Raw genomic sequence first — 11715 nt, 5'->3', positions numbered from 1 at the left:
TTATCCGGAGCATGCCAAAGCTGCAAAATATGAGGAGTTCTTGCATCTTGAGCAAGGAAGCTTGATAGTTCAGGAGTATCACGCCCGCTTCGTGGCGTTGTCTCGTTTCGCTCTAACCTTAGCATGAGATGAAGTTAGTAAGGCCCGGAAGTTTGTCTGAGGACTGCACTATGATGCACAGAGATTATTCTCCATGACAAAGTTTTCCACGTTGACTGAGGCTTACGACGCAACCGCTGGTCACTCCAGGATTCAACAACTACATCGAGATGCCATGCATGGATCGAAAAGGAAGAACGAGAGTATGGACTCCCAGTCAAGCAAGGGGCATAGGTTCAATCCTACAGGCATAAATGACAACAGAAGTGGAGAAAAGAAGAATCTAGTGATGAGACAGGGAGTTGGAGCTAGAGGATCATCTAGTGAGAGGAGCGTGGTTTGCCCGAGGTGCGGCAAGGATCACCCTCGGACCACGTGTGGAGGAGCACCCGTGACTTGTTTCCATTGCGGGAGGCCGGGCCATAGAGCTGCCGTCTGTTGGTATCCGAGGATGGAGAAATCCCATGGTACGACCCCGAGCCATCCGTCTAGCGGTCTGTCCAGTCAGGCACCAAACCGAGGGATGGGTTGTGGGATCCAGTCGATAGGAGGTCCGCACAGAAATGGAAATCATGGACGAGGAGGAGCTCAGCAGGGACTTCCGTGAGGAGCCGGACAAGGGAGGATCATGGTCATGGGATAGACACAGGCTGGAGGGCATGGTCTTGAGAAAGGTAACACTCTAAACTGGAAAATAAGTGTTATTGATTCTGGCTTAGTATTTGTTGACTCTATGTGCTTGAGAAAGTTTGGTGCAATTTTGTGTTTTGTATGGGACTTGAAGATTAAGGTGTTGTTTAGAAATACCTTCGTAAAAAGTATAGACAATAGTACCGAGAATAAAAAGTGAAAACTTTTAAGGACAGGTTAGTAGCAAGTAAAAGTGAAATCGTTAATGAACGATTAAAGTTTAAGTAGAAGAGGTAGTTTTGAAAGTAGCGTTTAATCCCTAAGCAAAGTGAAAACGAAAAGGGGTTTTAATTCTGATGAGAAAGAATTGGACGAGAATTTAATTCAAGTTCAAGTTGGATCCAGCAATCCCGAAGAGGGATTGAAAAGTCAAAGGATTGACTAAGAATAGATTGGGATTTTGCAAAGTCAAGGACTACTCTTAATTTTGACCCTAATTGGAGTTTGGACAAGTCGGAGGAACAAAAGAAAATGGGGCCGGATTGGACCCGACCCGGAGACGGGCCTTGCCCATGGAGGAACACGGACCCCGTTTCGTTGAATGGAACGTGGTCACGGGCCACGTAATAGCCCGTGACCTGAGGCCGTGTCTGGGGCGCTGACACCGGGTCTTCGAACCGGAACCCAACGCGAGCGGCTGCCAAGTCCCGCCAAAAGCTTAGGTGTCTTCCAGATTCCTTCCAAGTCAGATTGTGTTGGAAAATCATCTTCTCCCCTTTCCTTCTGCGTAGCTTTCTACCTCAACTCCAACAAAAGAGTACAAAAGGACCATTAGGACAGCTTTAAATGCCACCAATTTGAGATTCTATGAGCTATACCAAAGCGTTGGGACACCTGCTAAATCATTTTCCAGTGCACGGCTAATCTCATCAGGAGGTTGCATAAGTAGATGAACACCAGGCGGTGAGGAGAGTGAGAGCATGGCTAGTGTATCGGCTGCTACATTCTGTTCCCGGGGTACATGATTAATTTTCCATTCTTCTATGTTGCGTAGTTTCGATCTGCATGCCCAAGTGATATTGTCCACCATGCTATTTATTTTCTTGCCTGCAGTTATTCCTTCCACAACTTCTTTGGAATCGGACTCAAAGATCACCCTTTTGTATCAAAGTGTTTTAGCCATCTGATCACCTTTCAGCATAGCCCATGCTTCCGCTCAGGCAGCCGAGCTAGCTCCGATGCAGTACTTTAGGCCATTTAACTAGTTGCCATGCTCATCCCTCGCCACACAGCCACATCTTGCTCTATTCAAGGTTTGCATGAAAGCTCCATCCACATTGATTTTGATACATCTGTTACTAGGCTTGAACCATCTGATTTGTTTCCAGGTGCTATCAATTTTCCGATTGCCAGCTATGTTGGCTTTGGAAAAGGCTCTATTAATCTCTTCAACTTGGGAGATGATCCAGCTAACTTTCGTGTTCAACAGCATTGATGCATTGTTGAATACCGCGTCATTCCTCCATTTCCAAAGGTTCTAGAGCGTGACTCCAAACTTGACTCCAATGCTAGGATGGCAGTTAGCGCCCACAGCACCTCTTATGCCTTTATCAAACCATTGATTAAAGGTCTGCTTAGCGATTGTGGAGATTTTGGAGGGGAGCATAGATGTAGAAGAGGGAAAGTGAAGTATTATTCATCAGAGAAAACATAGCAGAACTAGACTGTTATATACAGAGCAAAGAAGATGAAGGAAAGTAATTGCTCCTAACTAACCAGACTAACCGTTATTCTAACTAACTCTAACTACTTTGCCTATCCGTACTGTAGTCTTTGCTTAATCTTGATACCCCCCACAAGCTGGATCGTATATGTTATGTTGACCAAGCTTGGATATGAAATCATTGAAGGTGGCAGGCGCATGCGGCTTAGTGAACACATCCGCTAGCTGGTTTGTAGTGGGAACATGTAGTAGCTTGAGGATTCCATTATGCAATTTTTCCCTCACAAGATGACAGTCTAACTCAATGTGTTTTGTTCTCTCGTGGAACACGATGTTCTCAGCAATGGCCATGGCGGATTTGCTGTCAGTAAACGAAGCAGCTGGAGAGTGGGGAGTGACTTCCAAGGCTTTGAGCAGATAACATAACCATTGAATCTCACATGAGGCTGCTGCAATGGCCCTGTATTCTGCCTCCAAAGATGATCTGGATACAGTCACCTGCTTCTTAGATTTCCAAGATATCAAGGCTGATCCCAAGAACATGCAAAAACCAGAAACTGAACATCTGGTATCTGGACAAGCAGCCTAATCCGAGTCAGTAAAACCCTTCAGCTAAAGTAGATTATTTGCTGGAAAGAATTGTCCTTGAGCAGGGGCCCCTTTGATGTATCTAAGGATTCTGTGAGCAGCCTGTAGGTGAATATCTGTAGGACAATCCAAGAATTGGGATAATTGTTGAGTAGTAAAGCTAATATCTGGTTTAGTGATGGTGAGGTATAGCAGTTTTCCCACTAGTTTTTTGTATTGAGTGTTATCTGCTAGACCAGTCCCACTCTCTTAATTTGCTTAGCTTTGTTGAGGGAACTGAAATTTGTAATATCGCAGCACACAGTGATGTCGAAACTGAAGTTGTAACACAAACAATCTGTAACGCAGTTCGGCAAACAACCCTAATCTGCGAGGCACTTCTCAATTTGAGAATTTGCCTAAATCCACTAAAAGCTCAATATTTAAAGTACATGAGATTACACAATAGAATGATCTTTCCTACCAAACTATTGAAACCTAAACACATGTACTACTTTCTAGGGGAATTTAGTATCACATTCTCAAAGACTCTCAGACCTCACAAGATTAATGTTGAATGCGTGTCTTATGTGATGGAGAGGAGCTGCTATTTATAATGCCAAATCCTTTCTAGATTGTTAATAGAGTTTATAATCCTAATCTAAACAGATTTAGGAATTTTTATTTTCTATTATTCCTTTTAGAACTGGTAATCCTTTTTTTGCACATAATTTTGACAAGCCAATTTTTTAGTCAACACTCTCCCCCTTTGTCAAATTTTTGGCTAAAACCTTGATTCCATAAAAAGCTTTGACTTCTGACTCATCTCCCCCTTAATTGATTCCATGTATCTCTGTTATTGGTGAGTCCTATCTTTGAGTACGATTTGTTAATAACAATTATGTTCCAACTTGCAAAATAACGCTATACATTTTGCTATTCACATTTCATAACGAAAATATTCTCTCTTTCTCCCCCTTTTTTGCTAAAAAGTTTCCTTTTCTCTTTTTCTTGGTGACTAGCACAGGTTCTTGGTTTTTATAGCCTGATTCCTCGCTTGAATCTTTGGGAATCCAATTTGCCTCTTCATCTGGTTCCTTCTCTCCCTCAGAAAATCTATGGATAGCCTCGTTAGAGCTATCTGGAGAAGGTGGGTCGGGTACCTATCCTTGTTTTAGGACAAAAACTAATTGACAAACATCATCATTTGGGTCCATGATGTGATTATCCCCTAAATCAACCGCAATCGACATAACGTTTGGCGGTTTTTCATAGACTACAGTCGGAAGACTTGGATTATCTGGAGGTAGTTTGCGTTCATCTTGAATATTTTGGAAGGACACTTGTGAAATCGGAACAGGATCCATAATGATCGTTGCAGGGCCTTCATCTCGATTCGAACTGGATTTGAGAAGACTCAGGTGCCACTATGATGGGATGTGGTTCCCCTTCGAGGTAATTTCAGCTTTGGCTGTTAACGGGTTTTAACCATTGTTGCTTTCTGGTAGTGTTTCGGTGTATGATAGGAGATGGAGTGATGCGAGTGGCTGGCTCGTGGAAGAAGATGACCACGATCACCTTTATTCTTTTTATGTTGTTGACTGGTCCCCTAGGCCAAGACCTTGGGCCTAGTTTGGGCCTTTTTCTGGTTTTTCATTGATGAACCTGCCCAAGCTCCATAATTCTTTCACATATGGCTCATCCCAATTTCTGACCTTAATTTTGCATATCTATTTCCGTCTAGTGCCTTATCAATGTTTTTGGGTTCAAATTTGGAGGTGTAGTGGTCTCCTTCTTTCATTTTGCGATAATCTTGTTTCTTTCATCTAGTCATTATTCGTTGATTGAGATCTCCTATGATATTTTTAAGAGGATGATTTTTATGAATTTTTAAGACAGTAGAATGACTTTTATCATTTTCTTCATCTGGTTCTGTTTCTATTTTGTAATTCTGCATATCAGCAGTCAGAGGTGTTGGAACAGTTGTTTCAAAAACTCTTGGACTTTCGTCATCATCAGTGGTTATTGCTGGAGTTACATCAGTAATGATCACATTCATGGATTCTATCACACTGTCTACACTAAAAGCCCTACTGTTTGATGAATAACCTAGGAATGTTCCTTGGTTCCCTTTAATGTCATGAAAATTTATGTGTCACATACGTTGGTGCCATAATTGTGTTTGACTGATGGTTGTCTGTAAATAAGATAGGTCACCATCCCATGTGTAACATTTGTTTACAGACTTTTTTCCCATCATGACACACTCGTGAATCCTATTTAAACACATTGCAATTGTCTCTAGAGAAATCTACTTTGAGCTCATCTTCACAAAGCTGACTTATGCTGATTAGATTTGTTTTTAGGCTTTGTACTAAAAGGACTTTTGGCAACCTAGGCAGCCCATGGACATTCAAGGTACCACTTGCAATAATTTGTCCTTTTCCACCGTCTCCAAAAGTGACATGCCCTTCATTTTTGTACTGGATGTTCTCAAGATTTTCTGGATTTCCAGTCATATGCCTTGAACATCCGCTGTCAAAGTACCAAATATTTTGCTTGTTGCTAGTTCTTGTGGTATATGAAACAGCCTATGTTTGATCTTTTCTTACCCAGATTTTCTTATTTTGATTTCGAGCCTGTCCAGCCCAGCTTCTGTTGTTATGTCTGTATTGGAGATCACGTTGTCTTTTAAAACAATATGCTTTAATTTGATGTGCCTGAGTCTGTGACAGTAGTAGCATCTGATTCTTCTTCGATGTTGGAAGTGACGTTGTGACACCTCTGGAACTTCAGGTATGTAACTTTCTCCAAAAGCTGAGTTTGGTGATTTTGGTCTTTCAACTAAATCCTTGATTTCCTGAATCAACATGGCTTCTCTTTTTTGGGATTTTGTCAGTTTTTCTTGTGTTTCCTTGAGAACAAGTTTTTTCTCTCTCCGATACTAATGCTACAAAATTAGTATCGGTGTCTTCTTCACTGTCTGTGTCATCGCTTAGGGTTGATACATAGGTTCTGTTCTTTCTTTTTAAGTATGTTGGACACTCGGACTGGATGTGTCCAAACCCTTTGCACTCATAGCACTGAATTCCTTCAGGTTTTGGACTCTCCCTTCTTTTTGTAGTAGACTACTTTTGTCCAGTTGGGAAATTCCCTTGATTGATTGAAGCATTTTTGTTTCTAAATCTGTTGAATTTTTTGAGAACTTTATTGAAGTTCTTTGTTAAGAGATCAACTGATTGCTCCATGGTTTTGGTATCAGTTTCTGGACTCTCTTCTTGTTTTGATTGGAACGCAATTCCTTTGACATTATTTTTCTTGTTTTGCAGCATCTCAAGCTCATATGTTTGAAGATTCCCCATTAAATCATTGAGTTTGTAGGTGTTTAGATCTTTGTTTTCTTGGATGGCTTTAACTTTTATCATGAATCTCTCAGGTAGAGAACGTAGAACCTTTTTTAGGAGCCTATGTTCAGGAATAGGTTCGTCTAAGTTGAACGCATCTTCGACAATCCCTAAGTCTCTTGCACTAAATTGTGTAATGTTTTCCTCTTTTTCCATTTTTAAGTTCTCAAATTTTTTCTGTATCATTTGTAACTTGGATTGCCTGACAGATGTGTTTCCTTCGTGATGATCACATAATATATCCCATGCAATATTAGCTATATCAGTGGTGGCGATTAGTTTGAAGGTATCTTCAACCATGGCTACATAGATGACGTTCATTACGTTTGAGTTGAAATCATATTCCCTTCTTTCTTCTTCGTTCCAGTCAGTTTTAGGTTTTTGATTACCTTTATCATCAACTGGGTTTTTGCATTCGTTTTCTATATCATTCCAAACTCATTCTCCTTGTGCCAAAATATATATTTTCATCCTTGCCTTCCAATAGGAGAAATTCATTCCAAATAAAGCAGGTGGTCTATTGTTTGAAAGGCCTTCTCTGGGAAATTCCATCGTGATCCTGCTAATAACTTAAGCAGTTTGGCTCTGATACCAATTGAAATTTGTAAAAACGCAGCACATAATGATGTCGAAACTGAAGTTGTAACACAAACAATCTGTAACGCAGTTCGCGCAAACAACCCTAATCTGCGAGGCACTTCTCAATTTGAGAATTTGCCTAAATCCACTAAAAGCTCAATATTTAGTGTACACTGTTTGGAACCTGAGATTGCACAATAAAATGATCTTTCCTATCAAACTATTGAAACCTAAACACATGTACTACTTTCTAGGGGAATTTAGTATCATATTCTCAAAGACTCTTAGACCTCACAAGATTAATGTTGAATGCGTGTCTTATGTGATGGAGAGGAGCAGCTATTTATAATACCAAATCCTTTCTTGATTGTGAATAGAGTTGATAATCCTAATCTAAACAGATTTAGGAATTTTTGTTTTCTATTATTCCTTTTAGAACTAGTAATCTTTTTTTTGCACATAATTTTGACAAGGCAATTTTTGAGTCAACAGGAACCATGGGGGATTTTACTGGCTTACTGTGTTTAAAACCAGTACTATCCAATAACTCTAGGGCATACTTCCTTTGATTGATAGAAATACCCTTCTCACTTTGATGGACAATTTTATATATGTCCTCGCAAGTGCACGAGTCAATTGTAGTTTAAGCGTGCAAAGCAAGGGTCGATCCCACAGGGAATTGATATGATGCAATTTAATAAATTGAAAATGATTAAATAATAATTTAAAGTACTAGAAACAAATAATATCAATAATTAAGATTACGATAAACTTAAATGCAAAGTAATTGAATCTAAATGTAACTTGACAATTTAAAGTGTCCAAAGCTAACCAAAATATTAACTAAACAATCAAATTAAAAAGGTCTAAGAACATGAAATTAACATCAATTAAAAAGCCTAAGAACATGTATCAATTAAAGAATTTCATAACAATTTCATCATATTCATAAAATGACAATTAATAACTCATCATAATCAACAATTAACAGCAATAATTAATTAAAACACTCTTAACACTAAGCTTTGTAATCAAACATCGGACAGTTCAATGCTCAAATCAAAAGTGAAATTGAAGGCACAGTTGTGAATAAGTTCGCAAATTAAGAGAGGGAAAATAAATAGGCTTTGTTGCCAAAAATTGAAGAAGCAAAAGCTGAAGAAGAAAGAAACCACTGCCGCCGAGGATTACTTTGGAGTTGCCAATCGGAAATTGCCAACGTCCCCCGTCGGAGCTGCCGTCAAGGATTCTGCACCGCCTAAATTAATTGCTTGCTCTAAAACCGCCGAAAGGGAATTGCTGTGAAATTGAAGGAACCGTTGTGGACGGAAATCACCGTCGGAAAACTAGGTTCCTTCCGGTGAGGAGATGATGATCCCTCCTTCGACCTGCACCCTCTTTTATAATGCTTCAGCTCCAACTACTCATCCTGTTTCAAGCCACAATTCACTGCTATAGAACCAAGAGATGCCATTGAAAAATTCTTCTCCTACCCAATCGGATCATAGCTTTGACGGGAAGGAGTCTGCGATTTCTTTCTAAACAACAACAATAATAATAATAATAATAATAATAATAATAATAATAATAATAATAATAATAATAATAATAATAATAATAATAATAATAATTAAATTAAGATATGAAATTATTAGGCTGACAAAATTCAAATAATAGACAAATTTAATAAAAATAATCCTAAAGATAATCAATATTAATAAAAATTACTTATAGCAAAAATAAATAAAAATAGATATAAATTAATCAATTATTGCAAATTAACTATAAAAAGATTATTTAAAATAAAACTAAAAATAATGTTTATCACACTTCTAGCAATTTCCAAGCCTAAAAAAATCTGAGAGGACCTATCTTTGATTTGGAAAGCCTTGTGAAAATGCTCTTTGATTTGTTGAATCTGCACTTTGTCTGGACTGGCCAATACCACATCATCTACATATACCAATAAGGCAATGAAGTCATCACCTATGCCCCTGGTGAATAAGGAGGGATCTGCAATGGTTTGCTTGAAGCCAATCTGAAGAAGTTCTGCAGTAAGCTTAGCATTCCACTATTTGCTGGCTTGCTTTAAGCCTTAGAGGGATTTTGTTAATCTACAAACCATTCCAGGTTTTGGAGCAGTAAACCCTGGTGGAAGGGTTATGTACACTTCTTCATGAAGGTCCCTATGTGTGACAACCCAAAATTTAATTTTATAAATTCGGTTTTAAGAAATTCCAGAATAGCCATTTTTCACTCTATAAAAATTTTTGCGATGAAATCGACTTTAGAATAAATTATTTTGAGTCACTTTTAAATAAATTCAACACCGGAACACGATTTGAAACAAAAATCCTAAATTTTCGGGTACATTGCGTGCCAAGTTTTGAACTTAAAATTTATTCTGAGTGAAACCGGGAGAAATCTGAGAAGCCTAAATTAAGTGTTTATCTAGAAACCATTTTTGGGAAATTCATTTTAACCCCAAAACTACTTTAAATCTTGATTTTTGACCATGGTTCATGAAGCTTGGTGAACCACTAGAATACACCTTTGTCTGATACATTCTTTGAAAACCAATCAGAAATTCTTTAGCATCAGCCAATTATTAGGGGATCTCCTAGGGTTTTGAACCCTATAAAACCCACCTTATCCACTCCTTAGCCCCTGATCTCAACCCTAGCGTCTCCAAGTTGTCTGAGAACACATTTACAGTAAGCATTTTTCCCTTTCTTTCCTTCACACTATTTCTTCCTTAGCTTTCCAACCTCTGAAGTTCTTAGGCCTAGTGTTGTGGTTGCTTGGGTGCTTAGGTGGTGAAAGAAGTGGAGATTCTTGAAGGGGGGGGAGGGGGGGGGGGGGGGAGGATGAGATCCACTCTAGAAGGAGGAATCTACAAAGGTATAACCCCATGGACTCCCAAAGCTATTTTAGACTATGTGAAGTCTTGTTTTAGTGTTTGAAATGAGTAGAAATGCTAGAATAATGTTGTGTTTGAGCTAGTAAGTGATCTATGATGTGTGGTTGATCATTTGGGAATGTTTGGTTTCCTGAAATGCCATTATAGGTGAAGAAGAATCTCACTGGTGCACAAAATAGTGTGCACCAGATGAGACACGGGACTAGCCAACGGACCTAGGAAGGAGTCATTGCCAAGGCCCGTGGAGGAGCGTCCATAGGGCGCGGCTCCAGCCTAGAGCCATGGCCCTAGGCCGCCGCTTGGCGGTTCCAGGCGACGGGGCTCCTCAAGCCTCGCCACAAGCCCCGCTGGGCAGAATCTGTGCAGTGGCCGGGCCCTTGTGGCTCAGCTACGTGTCTTTTTGGACCGGGACTGGCGGGCCCTTAAGGCTCGGACACTCGGGATCATCATGACGCACGAGTAGAAATTGATTTCATTGAATTCGGAGTAGAAACGAGCATTTTGTGATAGAAATTGTGAAGAAAAATGCTATAGAAATTGTCTGAGAGTATTTACAGTAAATGAAAATGTTAAGTGTTGGCTCTTGGCTATTTGTTTGAGAAGCATGTCAATTATATGATTGTTAGATAATGAAAGATGATCAATATTTGTTAAGTTTTGCTAGAAAAGCATGCTTAAATGTCTATTATGACTTGTTGAGAATGTTGCCAAGAATATTAAGTTTTCAGAGCATGATTATAGTAAATGAGATTATGTTGAGTATTTTGAGTTCAAGTGCATGTTAAATACTTGCTAAGTGTTTGCCAATATAGATGTACTAAATTATGATTTATAAGCATGTTTAGACAATTGTTGAGAGTTTACAGTGAATGAAGTTTTGAAGCATATTTTACAGTAGAGTGCATATTTGAGCATACCATGCTTTAAAAATGCACAAGTGGCCATTGTGAGCCTAAGTTCTATTTTCAAAAACTTATCTCTATGTTGGAAATCATTATCTAGTTGCAATGAGTAGTTGCATGATAAATAATTTCCTATTTTTGAGAAAAGAGAAGCTATTGAGAAGTTATGTGCATAAGTTGCATAAGTAAATTGTTGCATGAGTTGAAATGCATGAGCTATATCTATATGTATATAGTGTGACTAATCCGAGGTTTTGGAGGACCGTTAGGACTATGTCCTTTCGGAAGAAAAGAGATAAGATCGGATAGAACTGACAAAATAATGAAAGAAAGAAAGTAAAGCAAGAAACGAACATTGTGATCCGATATGAAGTAACGAGGTCGATATTCCCGAGTAACTAGGTTGGAAACTGCCCACCAGGCTTGGAATCCTGGTCAGTGGGTGTGCACACTGATAGTTCGATACCTGATTCCACAGAGTTTGAGAAAAGAACCAAAAGAGTGGTTCTGTGGGCGAGATGAGTATTAGGTCGGCTAGATGCTGAGCCCAGATAGGCCCATTCACATTATGGTGAAGTCCTACCTCGCCCACAAGTATAAATAAAGCGAGTCATTGCGACTCTAAAGGAAGGGAGTCATCGCGACTCTAAAGAAAGCGAGTCATTGCGACTCTAGAGAAAGCGAGTCATTGTGACTCTAAGAAACCTCCACAGAAAAGTATTTCTTTTTACAAATGAGTGTATATGTATATCTATCTATACTTATACTAAAGCATCATGTTCATTTTATTGCATGATCCAGTTGATTGCACGAGATTGCATATTGAGTATATGATAGCATGAGATTGCTTAGAGATTATATGATTGCACGAGATTCCATATTGAGTATATG

Source organism: Ipomoea nil, unplaced genomic scaffold (assembly GCF_001879475.1).
Source record: "Ipomoea nil cultivar Tokyo-kokei standard unplaced genomic scaffold, Asagao_1.1 scaffold2280, whole genome shotgun sequence".
Lineage (NCBI taxonomy): Eukaryota > Viridiplantae > Streptophyta > Magnoliopsida > Solanales > Convolvulaceae > Ipomoea > Ipomoea nil.
This window is presented reverse-complemented; position numbering follows the sequence as displayed.